The sequence below is a fragment of the Lissotriton vulgaris genome, unplaced genomic scaffold (assembly GCF_964263255.1).
Source record: "Lissotriton vulgaris unplaced genomic scaffold, aLisVul1.2 SCAFFOLD_1359, whole genome shotgun sequence".
Lineage (NCBI taxonomy): Eukaryota > Metazoa > Chordata > Amphibia > Caudata > Salamandridae > Lissotriton > Lissotriton vulgaris.
Genome location: NW_028240857.1, coordinates 370,689 through 397,395, shown reverse-complemented (window position 1 = coordinate 397,395; position 26,707 = coordinate 370,689). Strand labels below are relative to the sequence as shown.

At 43.2% G+C, this 26,707-nt stretch overlaps 1 pseudogene across 1 annotated transcript in view; it reads right to left on the bottom strand.

The window, feature by feature from the left end:
- Positions 1-5,620: 5,620 nt before the first annotated feature.
- LOC147672511 (uncharacterized) overlaps positions 5,621-26,707 on the bottom strand; it is a 114,116-nt pseudogene continuing 93,029 nt past the window's right edge. Inside the window, exon 3 of the transcript XR_015303512.1 lies at positions 5,621-8,997. The product of XR_015303512.1 is annotated as an uncharacterized LOC147672511 (transcript). The remainder of the gene's footprint in view (positions 8,998-26,707) is intronic.

Here is a 26,707-nt window from a genome sequence, read left to right as displayed (position 1 = left end):
AGGTTTTGTAAATGCTAATTCCTAACTATATATGGTCTATAACCAATGGTTTTTTCAGTGAATTTTCAAGGTTTTGTAAATGCTAATTCCTAACTATATATGGTCTATAGCCTATGGTTTTTTCAGTGAATATATATATATATACATACATATATAAACATATATCATCTGTATATCTATATAAATATAAACATAAATGCATGCATACATATACTTATATGCATACAGATGCATGGTATTTACATGAAAGTTGAAAAAACACTAATAAAAGCAAAGCTAAAAAGCCACCTCATTACAAACAGAATGGCTTTAACTTAAACGAGGGCGAGATCTATTGCATTTTCAATGCTTGTTTACTTTGGTTCCATCAAGAAGGCATTCAGATGTGTCACACATTTGCCATAAATTCTGAATGTTAGCACTCTAGTTGCACATTAGATCACTGTAGTAAAGCTACTGCTCACCAGGGACGTCTGCTGCTGGTATTCAAAGTGCATGTTTCAGTCTGCATGTCAGAATTATTTTAATGAAATAGAAGAGGATTTGAGAAGTCACTCAAAATGATCCCTAATTTTTCTTTCTGAAGCACTAATCATACTTTCTATGGCAAAATTAACCCCCTCATGTTGTTCCTTTTTAAATTGAGTGTTTTCAGACTTACCACTTCATTCCAATCAAGATGGCTTCTGGTGTGCCATACTTTTGTCATAAGTAAGACTGTTAGCGCTCTAGTTGTTCTTTAGAACACTCTGGGACTTTCTGTCATTGGGCTATACTTGGGGTACATCTGGGTGATATTTGGGCTACATTTAGGCTCTTTTGTCTCTGGTGGCCATCTTGGGAGACTGTATGTCAGAACTTTTTAATGAAATTGAAGAGGGTTTGAGAAGTCACTCAAAATGTGCCCTAATTTTTCTTTCTGCAGCACTAATCATAATTCATATGGCAAAATATACCCCCTCATTTTGTTCCTTTTTAAATTAAATGTTTTAAGAGTTACCACTTTATTCCAATCAAGATGGCTTCAGGTGTGCCATACCTTTGTAATAAGTAGGACTGTTAGCGCTCTAGTTGTTCTTTAGAACACTCTGGGACATTCTGTCATTGGGCTATACTTGGGCTACATCTGGGTGATATTTGGGCTACATTTGGGCTCTTTTGTCTCTGGTGGCCATTTTGGGAGACTGCATGTCAGAATTTTTTAATGAAATAGAAGAGGATTTGAAAAGTCACTCAAAACGTGCCCTAATTTTTCTTTCTGCAGCACTAATAATACCTTCTATTGCATAATTTACCCCCTCATTTTGTTCCTTTTTAAATTAAATGTTTTAAGAGTTACCACTTTATTCCCATCACGATGACTCCAGGTGTGCTATACCTTTGTAATAAGTAGGACTGTTAGCGCTCTAGTTGTTCTTTAGAACACTCTGGGACATTCTGTCATTGGGCTATACTTGGGCTACATCTGGGTGATATTTGGGCTACATTTGGGCTCTTTTGTCTCTGGTGGCCATTTTGGGAGACTGCATGTCAGAATGTTTTAATGAAATAGAAAAGGATTTGAGAAGTCACTCAAAATGTGCCCTAATTTTTCATTCTGCAGCACTAATCATACTTTCTATGGCAAAATATACCCCCTCATGTTGTTTCTTTTTAAATTAAATGTTTTAAGAGTTACCACTTTATTCCAATCAAGATGGCTTCAGGTGTGCCATACCTTTGTAATAAGTAGGACTGTTAGCGCTCTAGTTGTTCTTTAGAACACTCTGGGGCATTCTGTCATTGGGCTATACTTGGGCTACATCTGGGTGATATTTGGGCTACATTTGGGCTCTTTTGTCTCTGGTGGCCATTTTGGGAGACTGCATGTCAGAATGTTTTAATGAAATAGAAAAGGATTTGAGAAGTCACTCAAAATGTGCCCTAATTTTTCATTCTGCAGCACTAATCATACTTTCTATGGCAAAATATACCCCCTCATGTTGTTTCGTTTTAAATTAAATGTTTTAAGAGTTACCACTTTATTCCAATCAAGATGGCTTCAGGTGTGCCATACCTTTGTAATAAGTAGGACTGTTAGCGCTCTAGTTGTTCTTTAGAACACTCTAGGAGGCTGCAGTAGAACACAAAGGAATCAACTGACAGTCTCTGTCCTTGTTGGATGTACATGTTTTACTGAGAATGTCAGACTTCATTTTCACATGACTGAGAAAGATAATGTGAATTTACAGAAAATATGCTTTCAGTTTAGCTTATAGATCCCCTTCCAAACCACTGTGGGAAAATCATGAGATATTAGTTTTCTTTCAAACAATATTCATGATATCACAGCAGAAGGTTTTTTCACATGGTAAAATCACCTTAGAACCCACCACAATTCCTAAAACGAGTATGGTACCATCAACAAATGATTTATAATGTAACTAAAGTCCTAAAACCCTCTATTAACTACAATGCTTTTTAGTGAGGTGCTATCATGTATATTGGTCCCAAGATGGCTGCCAACACTTCTTGGATGAAGTGCTGACAGCCAATCAGATCAGATGTGTGGTTAGGCTCCGCCCAGATATATATCTTTTTTTGAACCTAAATTACTCAAAATCCACTGGAGCACATTTATTGAGACCTAGCAAAGGCACATTGGGCTAACAGTCCCTACACTTTTGCCAAGTTTCGTGCAAATCCATTCAGCCGTTCGAGCTAAAAGTGAGGCCAACCGCCCTATGGAAATTAACATGGGAAAAACGCGTTTTGGGACCCCCCTTTTTTCTCGCCCCCCCCTTGATGAAACCCCCCCAAATTGTCAGGGGCTGCTCAGAAACAAAATGTTCCATTTTCCTGAAAATTTCAGCCAATTCCGTCCACAAACGCCAAAGTTATTAGACATAGAATTTTCAAAAATCCCATAGAGAAAAAATCCTAACTATATATACCTACTGGCGACCGCCAGTAGGTAATATATATATATATATATAATTATATATATATTTCGAACCAGTACTCCTTCCACTTCCACCAGAGAACCCCCGGCGGCGAAGAGAGAGACACGAACCACTTCTAATTTCAGGCAAGATGTTTTAATTAACCAAACAGCAGTCGACAGATGACGCGTTTCGGGCTCAGGCGCCCTTGTTCACATAAAGGCTGTGTGTAATAGATGCCATTTTTAAATAAAATGCCCTTCCCACTAAGGTCACATGTTCGGAGAACAAACCAACAGACATAGCAGAAAGACTTAATGGTGTGTTATGCATCAAAGAACTAACGCTGTTCCATCAAGACTAAATTCATTTTCAAAAAGCCTTGATGCTAAAATTCCAAAATATATACATTGGGGAATTCATTTGCAATATTAGGGCGTTAGTAATTATGAAATTATAATTAGTGCAATTTCAAGAGTACTTAATGCAACAGTAGCATTATGCCAACATTCCTGGATAAATCCAAACACACCTAAAAACACTGCAATAGTTCACTTATAACTGCTTAAATGCATGTTGTTATTTTCTCAGTTGTGACTTCTGTGACAAAAAGGGAAGAAGGAATATATACAAGGCTAAGTGCATGAAGAAGCTGCATTATTAGGTTTCTATGCAGAACATAGATACCCAGTGTAAATAATAAGTTGCGTGTGAAATGTGTTAAACCAAGTGAAAAAGATACAATAGCATCAATCACCATAACCATAACCTTATATATATATATCTATATGTAATGTAATGTATGTGTCTTGTAAAGCGCACTGCTGCCCTGAGGCATCATGGTGCTGTAGACCGCTGGGGAACCCGTCCTGGCCTATCCCTGTGAGATGGTCCCTACTGGGTATCTCCAAGGTGAAACCAGGCATCCCCAGCGAATGTAGGGGGCCGTTGTAGAGATGAGGCAAGCTAATGCCCAGAGTTGCCGAGTGTGATCCCTGGTTAGAGTAGGCACTGAGGCAAGAATTATCAAGTCCGCTGACCCTGGTCCACGACCCTGCCGCGTCAGGAATTGAACCCTGGTCCCGGGCCGTTCTCTGCTTCCGGGTCTGCGGCCTCTAACCAGTGAGCCACTATATATATATATATATATCCCGCCCTTTTAAAATATTCCGGGATTAAGATGAGTAAAATCCAGGAACGGGGTGGAGATCAATTGTTAAAACTAAGACGACTGGAATCGAGAATGATTTTGAGCATGGGAACAGAGGCACCATTTGGCCCTAATTTGGATGCTGAGTTACATGTACATTTGTGAGACACCATATAAGTATTGATACTATCCGAAACAACACATGGAATTGAGTGACAATGTACATCATAGAATATAAGATGTTGGACCAATACATGCCTGAAACAATCATGTAAACAGTATATTATGAAAAATAATCAGATCATAACAGTCAAAAACATTGGAATAAACAAGAGAAAAAATAATAAAGGAAGGAACATCAAAAGAACATTAATGTAAGAGGATTTACTTAAACATAGTACTCCACAGTTACAGGCATCTCTAAAACTATAAGTGGGAATAGAATGGTTTAAGATGGCGATAAATGAACTAGAAATGTAAATAATTAGTAAATCCAGGCTGCAGACCCTTTGTAAATGGATATGTTATACATTGACTTAGTTTAACTCTTCACCACTTGTATACTTCATATTGTATATAGTAACCACCACCATCCCCCCCTTATCTGAGATTTAACATATAGACGCCCACAAATGAAATTTTGGTTAAAATGTTTATAACAAGTCCTGTCTACCCTGACCCCCCCCCCCCTTCGCTTTATATTCTTTTGTCTTGTTTTCGTTACAAATTAATGTGAGTACTTCACTGAAATGAGTTGAACAAATGATAATCAATACTGTATATAGAAGAAACTTGAATATAAATACCTCGTTTAAGACAGAGAGTTAAAACTGTACCTTACGTAAATACTTCATTTAAGACACAGAGTTTAAACTGCACCTTACGTAAATGGTCTTAATTGCACTTATACAGTTTTCCGATAGTACTTCACTGAGACATGTTAAGATTATGATCTGATGAATAATTACTGTATATAGGAAGAAACTGATTTGATTATAAATACTTTATTTGGGATACAGGGTTAAATTGTACTTCACATGAATTGTAACCACACCGGTAAAAGTATTAAGAGCATGTACTAGCCATTCGTTAACTATGCAGGGTTGGAGGTCTAAATGACTATGGAAATAGAAGAGGGTACTTGCACATATCACTGTATAAAAGTAAGGTCTAGACCAGGAGACTCTATGGTCCAGTTGAAGGCAGGAGCCGAAACGCGTAGACTGTCTATTTGATGCACTTTCTTTTGCACATGGTGTGTAAATAAAACTGTGAGAAGATCAACTGTTGCTGTGCCGTGTCTTTATCTATGAACTCGTAGGAGAAGAAGCGAAGGTGATATATATATATATATATATATATATATATATATATATATATATATATATGTATATATATATATATATATATATATATATATATCCATTGTCACATTCCTTGCCCTTGATGGTTTTCCAGTGTGTATTCGCTGATATTTGCTTAATATTGATGATTCACTAAAACTACTTCTACATTCTCTGCAATGGTATGGTTTTTCCCCTGTGTGTGTTCTCTGATGGTACTTTCGGTCTGATAATCGACTAAAGCTCTTCAGGCATTCATTGCACTTGAATGTTTTTTCCCCGGTGTGCGTTTGCTGATGAATCCTTAATGTTGAAGATTCACTAAAACTGCTTCAAGATTCACTGAACTTGAATGATTTTCCCCTGTATGCGTTATCTGATGCTGTTTTATGTCTGATAATCGAACAAACCTCTTCATACATTCACTGCACTGGTATGGTTTTTCCCCGGTGTGTGTTTTCTGATGCTGTTTTAGGTATGATGATTGACAAAAGCTCTTCACACATACACTGCACTTAAATGGTTTTCCCCTCAGTGTGTTCGCTGATGAATCCTTAATGTTGAAGATTCACAAAAACTACTTTCACATTTACTGCACTGGAATGGTTTTCCCCCTGTGTGTATTCGCTGATGCCGTTTTAGGCTTGATAAATATATAAAGCTCTTCCCACATTCATTGCAATTGAATGGGTTTTCCCCTGTGTGTGTTCGCCGATGTTGCCTTAATGTTGATGAATCACTAAAACTTCTTCCACATTCACTGCACTGGAAAGGTTTTTCTCCAGTGTGTGTTCTCTGATGACGTTTTAGGTTTGATAAATATATAAAGCTCTTCCCACATCCATTGCACTTGAATGGGTTTTCCCCAGTGTGTGTTCTCTGATGCTGTTTTAGGTGTGATAATCGAATAAACCTCTTCTCACATTCGCTGCACTGGTATGGTTTTTCCCCGGTGTGTGTTTTCTGATGCTGTTTTAGGTGTGATGATCGACAAAAACTCTTCACACATTCACTGCACTTAAATGGTTTTTCCCCTGTGTGTGTTCGCTGATGATTCCTTAATGTTGCAGAATTCCTAAAACTACTTCCACATTCACTGCACTGGAATGGTTTTTCCCCTGTGTGTGTTCGCTGATGAATCCTTAATGTTGTAGATCGACTAAAGCTACTTTCACATTCACTGCACTTGAATGGTTTTTCCCCTGTGTGTGTTCGCTGATGAATCCTTAATGTTGAAGATGCGCTAAAACTACTTTCACATTCACTGCACTGGAATGGTTTTTCCCCTGTGTGTGTTCTCTGATGCTGTTTTAGGCTTGATAAATATATAAAGCTCTTCCCACATTCATTGCAATTGAATGGTTTTTCCCCTGTGTGTGTTCGCAGATGTTTCCGTACTGTTGATGAATCACTAAACCTTCTTCCACATTCACTGCACTGGAATGGTTTTTCCCCAGTGTGAGTTCTCTGGTGACATTTTAGGCTTGATAAATATATAAAACTCTTCCCACATCCATTGCACTTGAATGAGTTTTCCCCAGTGTGTGTTCTCTGATGCTTTTTTAGGTCTGATAATCCAATAAACCTCTTCTCACATTCACTGCACTGGTATGGTTTTTCCCCGGTGTGTGTTTTCTGATGCTGTTTTAGGTGTGATGATTGACAAAAGCTCTTCACGCATTCACTGCACTTAAATGGTTTTTCTCCTGTGTGTGTTCGCTGATGATTTCTTAATGTTGACACATCACTAAAACTACTTCCACATTCACTGCACTGGAATGGCTTTTCCCCTGTGTGTGTTCGCTGATGAATCCTTAATGTTGAAGATTGACTAAAACTACTTCCACATTCACTGCACTGGAATGGCTTTTCCCCTGTGTGTGTTCGCTGATGATTCCTTAATGTTGTACATTGACTAAAACTACTTTCACATTCACTGCACTGGAATGGTTTTCCCCCGGTGTGTGTTCTCTGATGCAGTTTTAGTCCTGATAAATATATAAAGCTCTTCCCACATTCATTGCAATTGAATGGTTTTTCCCCTGTGTGTGTTCGCAGATGTTTCCTTAATGTTGATGAATCACTAAAACTTTTTTTACATTCACTGCACTGGAATGGTTTTTCCCCAGTGTGTGTTCGCTGATGCTGTTTTAGGTGTGATAATCGATTAAACCTCTTCACACATTCAGTGCAATTATATGATTTTTCTCCTGTGTGTGTTCTCAGATGGTATTTTAGGTCTGATAATCGACTAAAGCTCTTCAAACATTCACTGCACTTGAATGGTTTTTCTCCTGTGTGTGTTCGCTGATGATTCCGTAATGTTGACGAATCACTAAAACTACTTCCACATTCACTGCAATGATATGGTTTTTCACCAGTGTGTGTTCCCTGATGCCGTTTTAGGTTTGCTGATTGACTAAAGCTCTTCCCACATTCATTGCACTTGAATGGTTTTTCCCCTGTGTGTGTTCGCTGATGATTCCTTAATGTTGAAGAGTAATTAAAACAACTTCCACATTCACTGCAATGGTATGGTTTTTCCCCTGTGTGTGTTTGCTGATGTGTCTGGAGACCTGATAGCTGGCTAAAGCTCTTCATACATTCAGTGCAATTATATGGTTTTTCCCCTGTGTGTGTTCGTTGATGTCTTTGTAGGCCTGATAACTGAATAAAGCTCTTTACACATTCAGTGCATTTGAATAGTTTTTTCCCTGTGTGTGTTTGCTGATGGGGTTTTAATATTGAAGACAAACTAAAGCCCTCACTGCATGTGTCTGAGACTTCTCTCTTGGTTAGTGTCTCTGGGTCTGGTATATATTTGTTTACATCCATAGACTGTACTTCCTGAAGGGCCAACATGACTGATAAAGCACTTGTGTTATTCTTGCAGTCTCTGTATGTATCGTATTTTGCACGTTTGCTTTCTGATTAAAGAATAAAGTGCAATGGTCACCAATTACTTCCCAATCTCATAACGTGTGTAAGGCTTCATTGTGGGCGATTCTGTCTTCAGACTGGATAATGGTTCTGCACGCATGCGGGTAAAGATCCATCGTCTTTCTGGTCGGGGCACACTGGGACAGTGCTCTGTATTTTAGACAGCAAAACCCCCATTTCTTTTAACCCTCAGTTGTCTGACTCCACTCAGTTGCGCTTTTCAATGGTTGCTGTGGATTGGTTTGAAACAGTTTGCAATACACCTCTAAGACTGAATGGTGGCCTGGTATTATTTAAGGAAGCAGATCACTGCTGTAACCACCTCATACCAACATCATGATCAAAGCTGTTATTGGACATGTTTACACAAGAGGAGCTTTATCAGTGTTGTCTTAATTGTCTAGATGTTATTTCTTCGTTTTGAGGCATGGAGGTGCACAGCTGAGACTCGTGGAATCCCTGAATTTCTCGTGTACCTTGTCCCTTCTTTCAGGATGTCTCAGTTTATGTTCGGCTCCGGCTGGCTCTGACGGCACTTATGTTTTCCTGAATACTGGAACTCAATATTTCGGACTTCGTCTTTGCAGATTTACAGTGTTATCTTCCTTATTTTGAAACATTTCGTACAATCAAAGATTGTTTTCTGTCGGATGTAAAAAGATTTAAAATAACTTAAAGTGAAACATAACGGAATGTACATACACAATTTTTAATTGATTGTATAAATATTTCTTGATTACCATTTTTGAAACTTATGAAGGCATATTGAACCATAGAAAATACCAAGTTTCAGAGGAGGGTCAAGGGTAAGTAGTTTAAAGACCATCAAAGTCACAACCCCTACTCAAGCTACTAGAATCAACAAAAAACTTGACGGTCTGCAATTAAGCTGAGTCTTAGATGTTCTCACCGGAAATAGTCAGAACTGGACATGCCCTGAGCCAGCCTCACAGTAGTCAAGAGACACTAGTAATGTAAACAAAGTCCTATCAGCCCACCCTCGTGGCTGAGCATCATCATTTAGGATATATGAAACCTGGCTGGTGTCTCCGTGCCTTGATGTATTGGCAGGATGACATGTGCCAAAGGTTCAATGAGTGATAGTGTCCTCGCTCCTGGCGGTGCTGGTACAGTGCAGTGCAGTGAATGTAGTGAGTGATATTAAAATGACTATTGAGGCAAAAAAATATTTTATTAGGTATTCACCTAGACGTCAGGTTAAAACGAGTGAGAGAACAGTGTGAAAAAATCACTGTATTCTTTGCTGATTGGTCAAACAGGCCAACATGTTTCTGCCTTATGGTGAAAAGTCCACCGGCATTCTTCAGGGCCAAAGCTGTAATACTACTACTGCAAAGTTAAACTCAAACTTGAAGTGCAAAGTAAATTAAAGTGAAAAATAGTATAATAACTGGTATCGTCAATTAGACGATCCTACCGTATCCTTGTAAATTCTATAGTAAGTGGAGGATACCATCCCTGTAAAAGAAGAGAAACAGAGAAACACACCCACTCAATATTCTGTTGATGTGCATGTTCAATTCCAGGAAACATAGGGGTCCTGGATCAAATCATTAAGTAAGAATCAGAAAGACTCAGCTCGGTCAGTCTTTGATTAACTGGCCAGTAATATAAAAATATCAAAATATCGGTTGCCCAAAGGGTCAATCAACATCTTATGATTACAGAGAATTAATCAACAAATTGACTTACCCAGCAAGTTGTGGGAGTATAGCCTCACCTCACTCGGCAACGACTCAGAGTGATGAGGCCCCGCTCTGTGCACAGAAATAAATATGAAAGGCACATTTGAGAAACCTCATAAGTGTCTTATACCATTGGTATCTACTACTATGTGCATATAAATTGTTCGTAATCTACCCGCAATAATCACTTCGCCGTGGCACCAAAGGTAAGTGTAGCATCCGATATTAGGTACAAAAAGCTCTATATAATACTGGTAGAGCAGGACCCAAATTAGTCCTGCTGAGTGACGTGGAGATAACACTCAAATGTCTATCTTGGTCCCTGTGGCTAGAAGATGTAATTTAATTCTAAAGCCCATGACACCCAAGGAATATTGTCATTCATCCCTACCACATCCGTCGGAGAGGTGAGTGTGGTGCGGGTTGGAACTGACCATGAGCGTTTGACTAGTCTATCTTTCCCTTGGGGGTCCCTGAGGGTTAAAAGAACTGAGGCTCTCTTTATCTAGACCTGACATTGTTTAAACTTACAAAACAGCAACGTGCATGCTGCCCCTGATTAGCTTTTGAGACACTAATCCCTCTAGAGTGATTTTGAAGACTATGATGCAGGGGGTTATTGACCATTAAGCAGCATAGAGGACAAGGCGGTCTTCCCCAGTCATGGGCTTTAGAATTAAATTACATCTTCTAGCCACAGGGACCAAGATAGACATTTGAGTGTTATCTCCACGTCACTCAGCAGGACTAATTTGGGTCCTGCTCTACCAGTATTATATAGAGCTTTTTATACCTAATATCGGATGCTACACTTACCTTTGGTGCCACGGCGAAGTGATTATTGCGGGCAGATTACGAACAAGTTATATGCACATAGTAGTAGATACCAATGGTATAAGACACTTATGAGGTTTCTCAAATGTGCCTTTCATATTTATTTCTGTGCACAGAGCGGGGCCTCATCACTCTGAGTCGTTGCCGAGTGAGGTGAGGCTATACTCCCACAACTTGCTGGGTAAGTCAATTTGTTGATTAATTCTCTGTAATCATAAGATGTTGATTGACCCTTTGGGCAACCGATATTTTGATATTTTTATATTACTGGCCAGTTAATCAAAGACTGGCCGAGCTGAGTCTTTCTGATTCTTACTTAATGATTTGATCCAGGACCCCTATGTTTCCTGGAATTGAACATGCACATCAACAGAATATTGAGTGGGTGTGTTTCTCTGTTTCTCTTCTTTTACAGGGATGGTATCCTCCACTTACTATAGAATTTACAAGGATACGGTAGGATCGTCTAATTGACGATACCAGTTATTATACTATTTTTCACTTTAATTTACTTTGCACTTCAAGTTTGAGTATAACTTTGCAGTAGTAGTATTACAGCTTTGGCCCTGAAGAATGCCGGTGGACTTTTCACCATAAGGCAGAAACATGTTGGCCTGTTTGACCAATCAGCAAAGAATACAGTGATTTGTTCACACTGTTCTCTCACTCGTTTTAACCTGACGTCTAGGTGAATACCTAATAAAATATTTTTTTGCCTCGATAGTCATTTTAATATCACTCACTACATTCACTGCACTGCACTGTACCAGCACCGCCAGGAGCGAGGACACTATCGCTCATTGAACCTTTGGCACATGTCATCCTGCCAATACATCAAGGCACGGAGACACCAGCCAGGTTTCATATATCCTAAATGATGATGCTCCGCCACGAAGGTGGGCTGATAGGACTTTGTTTACATTACTAGTGTCTCTTGACTACTGTGAGGCTGGCTCAGGGCATGTCCAGTTCTGACTATTTCCGGTGAGAACATCTAAGACTCAGCTAAATTGCAGACCGTCAAGTTTTTTGTTGATTCTGGCATATTTAACCATACACAGAAATTTACATAAAAGTTGCTTTGAATATGTCTCATCTTAATTATTCATGAGTAAGTTGGTAAAAAAAAGGGCGCTCGCATAGCACTCATACACTAGTTACAGCTTTAGCTAGTGGCATATGGCATAGGTTTTGTAAAATAAGAACAGCTCTTTGAATAAGAGATAGGAGATGGATCAGGAAGACTTGAGACAGAAGGGTGGACATCAGAGTGTTATGCCATGAATCAAATATTGCTGCTCGCAGAGGCGCCTGGCTTCATCCACTACACCCACAATATGCAGTAGAGCAGCAGTTTAATGATTGTATTTACTTTGTGGTTTTACTTCTCTCACATATACTTTTAAGTTTGTCAGTATTATCCACCGGGATGGGAGTTTCCCAGCTGGACGAGGAGATTGAGCTGGGCTGCTCTGTGGTTTAGTTGTCCCACCTCTAACTTTAGAGCTTGAGATAGCACACTAGCCTGGCGGCTCACTAGTTGAGAGCTGTGGTGCATCAGCGTAGCAAGAGCACAGATGGTGCTCCAAAGCCAAAGCCTGTTAGCACACTTTCATCTCTGGGTCTTGCTCAGCACCCGAAATAATCTTAAAAACATCTCTTAAGTCAAACTGCTCTGTCCATATATCCTACACCTCTGCTGCCCTCCATACAAGGTAGGGCCTGTTCTCAAATGTATTCACCTGCACCTCTCATGCATAGACCTGCTTTCAACATTCCATTTCCAGCACAAAACCTGCGAACAACATTTTCCAACTACGTAATTCCCATGACTTTTCATGGGTCTCTCCTCCTACTCATGCTTTTCAACATCACCTGTACAAACCACCATGGCCACATTTAATGGAACAATACTGAGGTGCGCTCAGTCTTTCCACAAGATGGAGAACGCACCAGAACAGCTCATGCTGCACATAAGATAAAGATAAAGTGCCATCTGCTACTCTCACACATGCCTGGCAATGACACAGTCTCTACACAGCTTTTACAAAGGACCAGATGCTTAGCATTGCTTTTCAAATACACACAAAATGCCATAGGCACAGCTCAACAATGTAAAATAAAAGTATTTCACAGTGTGAAATGCACCGCCAAATGATCCAAAGCATGCAGCATGCCACCAAGGTTCTTTACTATCTCAACTGCGTTCTACAGCAGCAAAGTTTGTTGTCACCAAAGTTTTCTTCATTTGAAAAAGGTGCTATGCATGTGGTATTTGTGCAGCACAAACCTCAACAAAAAGCAGCTGAGCTCCCTATCAGTCCAAGGCAGGCACAGAGTCAACGAGTGATAGGTGAGGCGGCTGGATAGTGGATTGTTACTGCGTTGTGATCGAAGAGCCTGAAACTAGCAGCATGTGTGCTAATTCCTCAGCAGCTTTCCCTCTATGACATGTAGAGTGGGTGCAGGCCAAGATCAGACAGAAATAAAACATTTATAGCTCAGTAATATTCAGAGATATAGAAGCGGAAAGTAGGATGCTGGCTTCCAATAATACAGCACTGAGCACTCCACCTCAGCCAATCTTTAACGAATGTTTGAAGAACAGAGCAACGGGAAGGTGTTTTAAATGCCGACCATCGACCTTTCACCAGCTGCACACGGGGGACAGCATTGGCTAGATGAACGCTGTGCTCCTGCAACTGCTCAAGTCATGCATACAGGCGCTACAACATGTTAGCCAAGTGTCCTGGAACCCTCGATTCCAATTCACTCAATTTAACTACACACATTACAGTTAACTCTCCCCCACCGTATCAAGAGCGTGTTTCCTGATTCAACACCAGAGTGTCCGTGCTGTAAACTGGCTGATGCTGGTTTCTAACATATGGTGTGGGAGTGCCCACCACTACAGGTGTCATGGCTCGAGGTTACAGCCACCATAGCAGAACTTGCAGATTATACACTGTCAACTACCCTGAATCCTGCCTGCTAGGCCTTCAGCCTAAAGCAAAGGGGGGCAAACACTTCACCGGTTCATAGACGTTGCATACGTACTTTTCAAGTGATGAATAGGAATGTCTTGGAAAGCGGCCTGTGTGCCGGACACTAAGAGGTGGCTGCATACTCCCTTGCACTGTGCACAAGCAGAGAGAAAATTACAAAAAACAATTTGATGGACAGAATGTAGATCAGTGTCTTACATTCACCCCAGTACAAGGATCTGGGCCTAAATCCATCGTTTTTTGCACTCCACACCACCCTGGGTCAGATAATGGCTTTATGCAAATCAGCTCTGACCCTGTGCCCCATGGGAACAGTCCAGTCCGAACTACAACAGCCATATCTTTCCCAGACCGGAATCAAGCATCCGAAGACCGGACCGGTTTCGAGGTAACACCTATCATCAGCCCGGCTAGCTTGACTCCAGTGGTGTGGAGGCTCTGGGACCCACGTCTGAGCTACCCCAGTACACTCAGGGAGAAAATTACAAAAAACAATTTGATGGACAGAATGTAGATCAGTGTCTTACATTCACCCCAGTACAAGGATCTGAGCCTAAATCCATCGTTTTTTGCACTCCACACCACCCTGGGTCAGATAATGGCTTTATGCAAATCAGCTCTGACCCTGTGCCCCATGGGAACAGTCCAGTCCGAACTACAACAGCCATATCTTTCCCAGACCGGAATCAAGCATCCGAGGACCGGACCGGTTTCGAGGTAACACCTCTCATCAGCCCGGCTAGCTTGACTCCAGTGGTGTGGAGGCTCTGGGACCCACGTCTGAGCTACCCCAGTACACTCAGGGAGAAAATTACAAAAAACAATTTGATGGACAGAATGTAGATCAGTGTCTTACATTCACCCCAGTACAAGGATCTGGGCCTAAATCCATCGTTTTTTGCACTCCACACCACCCTGGGTCAGATAATGGCTTTATGCAAATCAGCTCTGACCCTGTGCCCCATGGGAACAGTCCAGTCCGAACTACAACAGCCATATCTTTCCCAGACCGGAATCAAGCATCCGAGGACCGGACCGGTTTCGAGGTAACACCTCTCATCAGCCCGGCTAGCTTGACTCCAGTGGTGTGGAGGCTCTGGGACCCACGTCTGAGCTACCCCAGTACACTCAGGGAGAAAATTACAAAAAACAATTTGATGGACAGAATGTAGATCAGTGTCTTACATTCACCCCAGTACAAGGATCTGAGCCTAAATCCATCGTTTTTTGCACTCCACACCACCCTGGGTCAGATAATGGCTTTATGCAAATCAGCTCTGACCCTGTGCCCCATGGGAACAGTCCAGTCCGAACTACAACGGCCATATCTTTCCCAGACCGGAATCAAGCATCCGAGGACCGGACCGGTTTCGAGGTAACACCTCTCATCAGCCCGGCTAGCTTGACTCCAGTGGTGTGGAGGCTCTGGGACCCACGTCTGAGCTACCCCAGTACACTCAGGGAGAAAATTACAAAAAACAATTTGATGGACAGAATGTAGATCAGTGTCTTACATTCACCCCAGTACAAGGATCTGGGCCTAAATCCATCGTTTTTTGCACTCCACACCACCCTGGGTCAGATAATGGCTTTATGCAAATCAGCTCTGACCCTGTGCCCCATGGGAACAGTCCAGTCCGAACTACAACGGCCATATCTTTCCCAGACCGGAATCAAGCATCCGAAGACCGGGCCGGTTTCGAGGTAACACCTCTCATCAGCCCGGCTAGCTTGACTCCAGTGGTGTGGAGGCTCTGGGACCCACGTCTGAGCTACCCCAGTACACTCAGGGAGAAAATTACAAAAAACAATTTGATGGACAGAATGTAGATCAGTGTCTTACATTCACCCCAGTACACGGATCTGGGCCTAAATCCATCGTTTTTTGCACTCCACACCACCCTGGGTCAGATAATGGCTTTATGCAAATCAGCTCTGACCCTGTGCCCCATGGGAACAGTCCAGTCCGAACTACAACAGCCATATCTTTCCCAGACCGGAATCAAGCATCCGAGGACCGGACCGGTGTCGAGGTAACACCTCTCATCAGCCCGGCTAGCTTGACTCCAGTGGTGTGGAGGCTCTGGGACCCACGTCTGAGCTACCCCAGTACACTCAGGGAGAAAATTACAAAAAACAATTTGATGGACAGAATGTAGATCAGTGTCTTACATTCACCCCAGTACAAGGATCTGGGCCTAAATCCATCGTTTTTTGCACTCCACACCACCCTGGGTCAGATAATGGCTTTATGCAAATCAGCTCTGACCCTGTGCCCCATGGGAACAGTCCAGTCCGAACTACAACAGCCATATCTTTCCCAGACCGGAATCAAGCATCCGAGGACCGGACCGGTTTCGAGGTAACACCTCTCATCAGCCCGGCTAGCTTGACTCCAGTGGTGTGGAGGCTCTGGGACCCACGTCTGAGCTACCCCAGTACACTCAGGGAGAAAATTACAAAAAACTATTTGATGGACAGAATGTAGATCAGTGTCTTACATTCACCCCAGTACAAGGATCTGGGCCTAAATCCATCGTTTTTTGCACTCCACACCACCCTGGGTCAGATAATGGCTTTATGCAAATCAGCTCTGACCCTGTGCCCCATGGGAACAGTCCAGTCCGAACTACAACAGCCATATCTTTCCCAGACCGGAATCAAGCATCCGAGGACCGGACCGGTTTCGAGGTAACACCTCTCATCAGCCCGGCTAGCTTGACTCCAGTGGTGTGGAGGCTCTGGGACCCACGTCTGAGCTACCCCAGTACACTCAGGGAGAAAATTACAAAAAACAATTTGATGGACAGAATGTAGATCAGTGTCTTACATTCACCCCAGTACAAGGATCTGGGCCTAAATCCATCGTTTTTTGCACTCCACACCACCCTGGGTCAGATAATGGCTTTATGCAAATCAGCTCTGACCCTGTGCCCCATGGGAACAGTCCAGTCCGAACTACAACAGCCATATCTTTCCCAGACCGGAATCAAGCATCCGAGGACCGGACCGGTTTCGAGGTAACACCTCTCATCAGCCCGGCTAGCTTGACTCCAGTGGTGTGGAGGCTCTGGGACCCACGTCTGAGCTACCCCAGTACACTCAGGGAGAAAATTACAAAAAACAATTACAAAAAACAATTTGATGGACAGAATGTAGATCAGTGTCTTACATTCACCCCAGTACAAGTATCTGGGCCTAAATCCATCGTTTTTTGCACTCCACACCACCCTGGGTCAGATAATGGCTTCATGCAAATCAGCTCTGACCCTGTGCCCCATGGGAACAGTCCAGTCCGAACTACAACAGCCATATCGTTCCCAGACCGGAATCAAGCATCCGAGGACCGGACCGGTTTCGAGGTAACACCTCTCATCAGCCCGGCTAGCTTGACTCCAGTGGTGTGGAGGCTCTGGGACCCACGTCTGAGCTACCCCAGTACACTCAGGGAGAAAATTACAAAAAACAATTTGATGGACAGAATGTAGATCAGTGTCTTACATTCACCCCAGTACAAGGATCTGGGCCTAAATCCATCGTTTTTTGCACTCCACACCACCCTGGGTCAGATAATGGCTTTATGCAAATCAGCTCTGACCCTGTGCCCCATGGGAACAGTCCAGTCAGAACTACAACAGCCATATCTTTCCCAGACCGGAATCAAGCATCCGAGAGGTGTTACCTCGAAACCGGTCCGGTCCTCGGATGCTTGATTCCGTTCTGGGAAGGACATGGCTTTTGTAGTTCGGACTGGACTGTTCCCATGGGGCAACAGGGTCAGAGCTGATTTGCATATCGCCATTGTCTAACCCAGGGTGGTGTGGAGTGCAAAAAAACGATGGATTTGGGCCCAGATCTTTTGACTGGGGGAGTGTGTGACATTGATCCACATTCGGTCCATCACTTGTTGTTTTTGCAGTTGCCGCCCTAAGTGCACTGGGGATGCCCAGACGTGAGTCTCAGGCACTCCACACCACTTGGAGTCAAGCTAGCCGGGCTGATGAGAGGTGTTACCTCGAAACCGGTCCGGTCCTCGGATGCTTGATTCCGTTCTGGGAAGGACATGGCTTTTGTAGTTCGGACTGGACTGTTCCCATGGGGCAACAGGGTCAGGGCTGATTTGCATATCGCCATTGTCTAACCCAGGGTGGTGTGGAGTGCAAAAAAACTATGGATTTGGGCCCAGATCTTTTGACTGGGGGAGTGTGTGACATTGATCCACATTCGGTCCATCACTTGTTGTTTTTGCAGTTGCCGCCCTAAGTGCGCTGGGGATGCCCAGACGTGGGTCCCAGGCACTCCACACCACTTGGAGTCAAGCTAGCCGGGCTGATGAGAGGTGTTACCTCGAAACCGGTCCGGTCCTCGGATGCTTGATTCCGTTCTGGGAAGGACATGGCTTTTGTAGTTCGGACTGGACTGTTCCCATGGGGCAACAGGGTCAGAGCTGATTTGCATATCGCCATTGTCTAACCCAGGGTGGTGTGGAGTGCAAAAAAACGATGGATTTGGGCCCAGATCTTTTGACTGGGGGAGTGTGTGACATTGATCCACATTCGGTCCATCACTTGTTGTTTTTGCAGTTGCCGCCCTAAGTGAGCTGGGGATGCCCAGACGTGGGTCCCAGGCACTCCACACCACTTGGAGTCAAGCTAGCCGGGCTGATGAGAGGTGTTACCTCGAAACCGGTCCGGTCCTCGGATGCTTGATTCCGTTTTGGGAAGGACATGGCTTTTGTAGTTCGGACTGGACTGTTCCCATGGGGCAACAGGGTCAGAGCTGATTTGCATATCGCCATTGTCTAACCCAGGGTGGTGTGGAGTGCAAAAAAACGATGGATTTGGGCCCAGATCTTTTGACTGGGGGAGTGTGTGACATTGATCCACATTCGGTCCATCACTTGTTGTTTTTGCAGTTGCCGCCCTAAGTGCGCTGGGGATGCCCAGACGTGGGTCCCAGGCACTCCACACCACTTGGAGTCAAGTTAGCCGGGCTGATGAGAGGTGTTACCTCGAAACTGGTCCGGTCCTCGGATGCTTGATTCCGTTCTGGGAAGGACATGGCTTTTGTAGTTCGGACTGGACTGTTCCCATGGGGCAACAGGGTCAGAGCTGATTTGCATATCGCCATTGTCTAACCCAGGGTGGTGTGGAGTGCAAAAAAACGATGGATTTGGGCCCAGATCTTTTGACTGGGGGAGTGTGTGACATTGATCCACATTCGGTCCATCACTTGTTGTTTTTGCTGTGCACAAGCAGAGGCCAACACACTACACATGCTACTCTCCAGAGGAGTGGGGAGAAGGGGTAGGGGGTGGGAAAGTAGGATCTGCTTTCATGGTTACCCCCACTTTTTGCTGGTGTCATACAGTTTTTTCTGACTAGTCTGACTGAGATCCTGCTAATCAGGGCCCCAGTCACTGGGCTTCCTTCCTAAACTGGCTATGGTGAGTACCTTGGTACATTCCTAATTGGCTGCTGTTGTACGCTAGTAAGTCCCTAGTATGTGGTACTCGGTACCTAGGGATTAGGTACTCCAGGGGACCCTTATGGGCTGCACTATGTGTTATGCCACCCATAAGGGACCTCCAAACTCTGACTACAGGCCTGTCACTGCAGTCTGTGTGAGTTGGTGCATGTAGAATTGTACCCAAGTATGATGTATATCCTCCTGTTCATGCGGTCTCTGTTCCCCTGTGGACAGTGGGGCCGGAAGCCGCACCGGCAGATTGCATGGATTAGACATTATGTTGATCTACACTTAAGTGTTCCCGGCAGCCTCCTCCGTACATACTACTTCCTTATAATGTATTGTTTTATTGGCGCACTGTCTGCCATTAGGATTGGCATGTGTCATTGTCCTCACCATCCTCCTTGCCCTGTGATCACCCTTTACTTTAGCCCCCTCGCTGCCAGGCCTTTTGTCCCCCTGTACCACTCCCTTTTTTGTTATAATCACCATCTTCCCAGCTTTCAGGAACAGGGAGACATTTGTCAGAAAACCAACATTTTCTACAAGGTTTTGGCATTTTACTAGGAAATAGCCTATGTTCCTATTTTTTGTGCTTTCAACTGCCTTCCAGGTAGTGGTAGAAATGGATCCCGGAAAGCAATAGATTTATGAACAAAGACATAATTCTGAATTTAGCAAAGGGTCAAATTGTGTAGGTCCTTCAAGGTTTTCCTATAGAAAGTAACAGTTGAAATAAAAAAAATATTGAAAATGAGTTCAAAACAACAGTCATTTGTGCCTGCATTTAACTTCTTCCAACTATGCTAGATTTTTTAAAGCAATATACTGTTATGTTTGCAGAACCCTTCTGTTAGCGGGGATATATCGGGCTTGTAGGTCCACCAAGAACCCGAGATACCCAGAGCCAATAACTGAGCTGCACCTTGCAATGGTTATTCATTGTGTATCGGGTAGACAGCAATACATTTGGTAAAATATAAAGAATGAAAAATAGGTATCAAGGAAATCTACGTATTTCTCATATTGGGAACAAGATAAGGAGTTTTGAAGCAGTGGTTATTTGCACATCTCAGAATTTGTGGATAGCCATACCAGCATGTGTTTTCAAAATGTCTTCTTTTTTATACACTGTATTACATTTGGAATACAGAAATGCTTAGAAAAACAACCGGTAATAACACTTGTTCTAGTATTCTGGGTTCTCCTAAGTCTACTGATAAAAAGAGTACCTCACTTGTGTGGGTAGGTTTAGTGCCCGTGACAGGTAATGGGTTAAAACGCAACATGGGCATTTTTTGAAAACTAGACACCCAAGGGAATCCAGGATGGGGGCACTTGTGTGGCTCTCACCAGGTTCTGTTACCCAGAAACCTTTGCAAACCTCAAACTTTGTAAAACAAAAAACATTTTCCTCACATTTCTGCGATCTGTGGGGAGTCACAACATTCCAACCTCCCAGCATTCTGCCAAGTCTGTCGATAAAATTGGTACCCACTTCTGTGGGTAGGTTTAGTGCCCGCAACAGGAATCGGTCCCAAATAAAAGAAATGTGGTCACATAATTTGTTGCAAGGAAATGGACCCTTCTTTTGCAATGTGCCTACCTGTGGAGTTTGGACCCTAGTTCAGCCTGCACATAAGGAAACATAGCAACAGGAAATTGTCCAAAACGTACTGTGGACACTTCAAAATTATTGATCACAAAAAGACATGGTTTTGCGAGGGAGTCACATGAGCTTTTGGTCACAGGCTTGCCAGCCATCTAGGGAAACCTACCAAACCCAGACAATTCTAAAAAATAGACACCTGGGAGAGTCCAGGCAGGTGTGGCTTGCGTGGATTTCCCAATGTTTTCTTACCAAGAATCCCCTACAAACCTCAAATTTTGCTAATCAAAATTAAATTATCTTCACATTTCTGTTATGAGATCGCCATGCCAGCATAAATTCCCTACCACCAGGAGTGCCCCTTAAAAAATAAAAATGATACCTCACTTGTTTGGGTGTCCAATGCAGAATCGCCTAAAAAAATGTAAAAATAAATAGGGTGTTAGAGCTTGCTGTGCTATTTCCTCAGTCTCTACGTTTTTGGCCTTTCCCAGTCGCAGACCCTTGGCCACCCAAACAAGTGAGGCATCATTTTTAATGGGAGACTGAGAGGAATGCCGGGTGATAGGAAATTTGTGCAGCATGGTGTACCCACACAGAATTGTGAGAAAATGTTATTGTTTAGCTAAATTTGAGATTTGCAGGGGATTCTGGGTAAGACAACATTGTGGAACCCATGCAAACCACACATCCTTGGACTCCCCGGGTGTCTAGTTTTCATAAATGTCTGAGTTTGGTAGGTTTCCCTAGATGGCCACCGAGCCAGGGCCCAAAAATGCACTTGCCCACCTTGCAAAACAAGGTCATTTTGTGATAAATAATGTTGATGTCTTCACACTGTGTTTTGGGACCCTCCCTGTCGCAGGCCCTTAGCCTTCCCACACAAGTGAGGTAGCATTTTTATCAGGAGAGCTGGGAGAACTTTGGGTGGTAGGAAATGTGTGAGGGCTTGGTAAAAAACTCCCTTCGCAAAAATAGGTTGTTTTGAGATAGATTGAGAGCACCTGCATTTTTTGGCCCTGGCTTGCATGCCATCAATGGAAATCTACTAAACATAGACATTTCTGAAAACTAGACACCTGGTGGAGTCCAGGGATGTGTGGCTTGCATGGATCTCCCAAAGTTTTCTTATCCAGAATCCGCCGCACAGCTCAAATTTAGCTAAAAGGTCACATTTTTCCTCACATTTCTGTGTGCCAAGTTTGTGAGATCACTGTGCGGCACACATTTCCCACCACCCAGAATTCTCCTCAGTCTCCTGATAAAAATGATACCTCACTTGTGTGGGTGCCCAAAGCAGAGTCAGCCTAATAACTGCCCTTTTGGACCCTCTTTGGCCCCCCTCAGTGTTTCATTTTATTAGTTTTTAGGTTCTCTGTTTTGGGCGCCCACACAATTGAAGTATCATTTTTATCAGGAAACTGAGTAGTATGCTGGGTGGTGGGAAATTTGTGCCAGCACGATGATCCCACAACTTTTCCACACAGAAATGTGAGGAAAGTTTGACTTTTTAGCTAAATTGACGTTTTGCAGGAACTTCTGGGTAGTAAAACGCTGGAGGTTTCACGCAACCCACACCACCAGCCAAGCGCCATCCATGCACACCACCAGCCAAGCACCATCCATGCACACCACCAGCCAAGCACCATCCATGTACATCGCCAGCGACACAACATCCACATACATGCCAGCCAAGCAACACCCACACATACCGCCAGCAAATCGAAAGTCCGCACACACACCGCAAGACATGGTCCATCCATGCAGACCGATAGCCAAGCGGCGGTCCACTCACACTACCAGCCAAGCGCAAGTCCACACACATCACCAGCAAAATGCAGGTGCACACACGGTCCGCCAAACGCCAGTAAACACCGACCATCAGCCGCACTCCAGTTCCCACACAGAAGCTAGTGTCTAGAGGCTTTCTGCAGATTAGCCTGAAAATATTGCTGACCTGGCCTAAGAGGGTGGGAGAGCAGAAGCAGCAAAATGTTGTTCACAAAAAAAGGAGAGCAACCCTGCCTAACCCCATAAACATATCTCTGGTTCCTAGTAGGCTTTCTGCCCCCCGGAGCAGATCAGGGTCTGTTGCTCTTTTGGGGGAGGGGGCATTGGCATCGCACCCGTCTTTTATTTAAAGAAATCCTGGTGTCTAATAAGATTTCTGCCCCTGGGAGCAAATCGAGGGTAACTACCCCCATCTGCCCCCTCGAGGCGGGCAGAAAGACTGTCCCATTTTTTGTTTGGAGGTGGGGACATTGGCATACATATTGAAAACAAGAAATGAAATCCCCGGGGCCTAGTGGGCATTCTGCCCCCCCGGGGGTGACCGGGGCTAGTACCCTCAATTGCACGTGAAGGGGGGAGCAGAAAGACTTATTTTTATAATTCTGAATGGGGGCACGGCTTTGCCCACCCCTCTTTTATAATAACAATGAAATCCCTAGTGTCTAGTGGGCTCACCACCCCAAGGGGGCAGATCGGGGGTAATAACCCCTATCTGCTCCCGGCACGGACAGATAGATTGTACCTTTCGTTTTGGGGAGTAGAGACATTAGAATGCCCATTCTGGGAAGCCCCCACTCCTCTTTCAGAGAGGAAAATAAACCCTGGCGTCTAGTGGGCTTTCTGCCCCCGGGGAGACTGATCGGGTTTAATAACCCCCATCTACCTCCCAGAGGGGCAGGCAGACTTTCCCTGCTGTGTTTAGGGTGTGTGTGTGAGAACAAAGGAGTTAGGTGCTGGCGGGACTGAGGGAAGGGCTGGACCATTTAAACTAACAGAAACAAAGAAGATGCCTGAACCCTCATATCTTAGTATGGAACTTATTAGATAAAGACCAAGTGCAACTTTATGAAACCTGGTAAGGTACTTTTATTTATACCTATTACTCTTGTTTTTTAAATTATTTTTTGAAGGAATTTTGTTTTTTGGCACTGCCATGGGGTGTCCTTATGCCCCAGAAATGGCAGTGCTCTACATGGCACAGTATGAAATGAGATTTGTGGACAACAATAATCCCTACATCAGGAACATCGCACAGTGGTGGCGCTATATAGATGACGTCTGGCTCCTGTGGCAGGGGAGCCAGACCGATCTATTAGCGTTCCATGAGTGGATTAACACAAGACATAATGACATCAAGTTTTCCATTGAACGAAGTACTACCAAAATGAACTTTCTGGATGTAGAGGTAACTTGTAGTGATGGTGTCCTGAAAACTTCATTATACAAGAAACTGACTGACAAAAACACCCTTTTGCACCACAAGAGTCACCATCCCAGGAATCTAAAAGCCAATTTGCCCTATGGGCAATTACTGCAGATATGCAGAAATTGCACGGAGATTAGCGATTATGACCATCACGCACAGACATTCTGCCAAGAGATGATCCATAGAGGGTATCCAAAGAAACTCCTAAAACACTCTTACAAAAGAGCCCGATTCCCACCACAGGAGTGTTTGTTACAAACAAAGGAAAAGAAAGAACTTGATCGCTTGGTGTGTGTGACCACTTTTGGCCCGACACACACAAAATGAGACAAACGATTCTGAAAAATTGGCATGTGCTAGAAGGATTGGATTGTCCATTTCCTCGCCCGATCTTTGCATACAAAAAGAACAAAAGCATAGGTCAGCAAATCGTGAGAGCGAACCTGGCGCAGCCTAAATCCAAACATGACATTCTGTCCTGTTGGAACATGAAGCCGATCGAGGGTTATCACAGATGCGGCAATTGTGTTGCGTGCTCCAGCACAATTGAGGGAAAAGAATTTGAACATCAGGGGGTCAAGTGGAAACACTCTGGTTTTTCTAATTGTAAGACTAAGAATGTCGTATACGCAATAACATGCCCGTGCCAAAGAATCTATATTGGCAAATACAAATCAGCAAGTGAACCTACGCATCAGTCAACATAGGTCCCGGATTAAAAAGAAGGTCCAAACTGCCCCTATCGTAGAGCACTTCATGGACAAGTCCCATACTGAGCACGATTTCAAATGGACAGGTCTCTTCACAATAAGTATAGTGCAGCGCCCATCGGAGGTCGACAGGGTGTTGCTTCAAAAGGAAGCTCACCTCATTTTGAAATTTAATAGTACATTGACAGGCCTCAACAGCATGTCTGAATTATCAAGGCTTTGATGGTTTAGTCATTCACAATGGCAATATGAAACGCATAAAATACATGAAATATACTCCCTGCCCCCCCCACTCCTTGTGTCTGTTCCTACATAAATAAAGGCGCTCGATTTTTCATTCATTATTGAAGTGAGATAAACACATGTCAGCCTTCAAGTTTGAGACCGCCCGTGTGACATGCAGTGAGATGAATTCTTCGCCTCCACTTCGAAGTAATTATAAATCACCTCTCTCCTCTGGCAACAACAATATGGGACTACATGTCCCACAATGCCTACAGACAAGGAACTCGTGACCTTTATAATAACTAAGATGGCCTCCGCATTTTTCTAATCGCGCGAGTGAGAGCCTGACGGTGAAGCCAGCAAGTGAACTCCAGATGCGTGCACATTCAGGTTAGGACGCGTTGTCTTTTGCGTTAATCTGCTATTGACACAACAGTTACCGCACACATAATTTATCGCCCCTTACTGGCTTCTAATTTAACTTTTAGTGTGCTACGAGCAAAGAGGAACACACGGACACCCTGTGGGCTGCACAAAATTAATACCTGAATCCAGTTGGTGTTCCAGGTACGTTTGAGCCCAGTACAAGACTTGGGGGTGTACACCAATAGACGCGCGCTGGTCTTTCACTCTGTTTCCCGAGTATTGATTAGTTCTCATTCTTCTAAACAGGTCGGCCCACTAAAACAGAGTGCCAGTAAGAGATCGGAAATATATTTTTGAATTTGGATACAGACACAAGGTATGGGGCTTATGTAATGATGATATATAGTTCTGGTCCAACATCTAAATGGCCGCACAACAAATGTATTCTCTTCTTGATTAGGTTAATTGTCTTAGTGACCGCAACCTCCTCCCTTCACGAGGCGCCGGACGGTGCACAGTGAGGTAGGTAGAACTAAGGGATGTTCCCTAAAGTACTTTAAGTATTTTAATAAACTCTGCCAAATCTTTGACACAACCCATGCTTCATCCACTTTAGAATTAAAGCCTGAAGCATCGTCCCCCAGGTTTACAAATGAAAATACGTTCTGCCTGAAAGACACAGGTATTTTCTCTATTATTTTCCCAAATAAGAGAGGTAATTGATTGAGGCAAACAGGTTCTCAACAAAACTTTATTGTTTTTGTGTCCCACACAGACAAATACCAAAACCCTGATGAGGGTTCGAAAACTTGCTATTCGAACCTGAAACGCGTCGGCACATCTACAAGAGTGAGTTATATCATTGAGGGATTGATGGAAATACATTATATTCTGTTTTTGCTCTTGGTTTCGCATTGCTTTGTTTGTCTACAAATATGAATTCATTTGCAAATATTGATGAAATGTTTTCTTTTAATGTGTATTGTTCTGTGTTACTGTGATATTGTTTTGATTTGTTTTTTCTTGTCAAAATTGTAAAATAGTGTGTAAATGTGGTAAATGTGCATCTATTTGTGCCAAAAAACAAAATTAATTCAAAAAATAATTTAAAAAACAAGAGTAATAGGTATAAATAAAAGTACCTTACCAGGTTTCATAAAGTTGTACTTGGTCTTTATCTAATAAGTTCCATACTAAGATATGAGGGTTCGG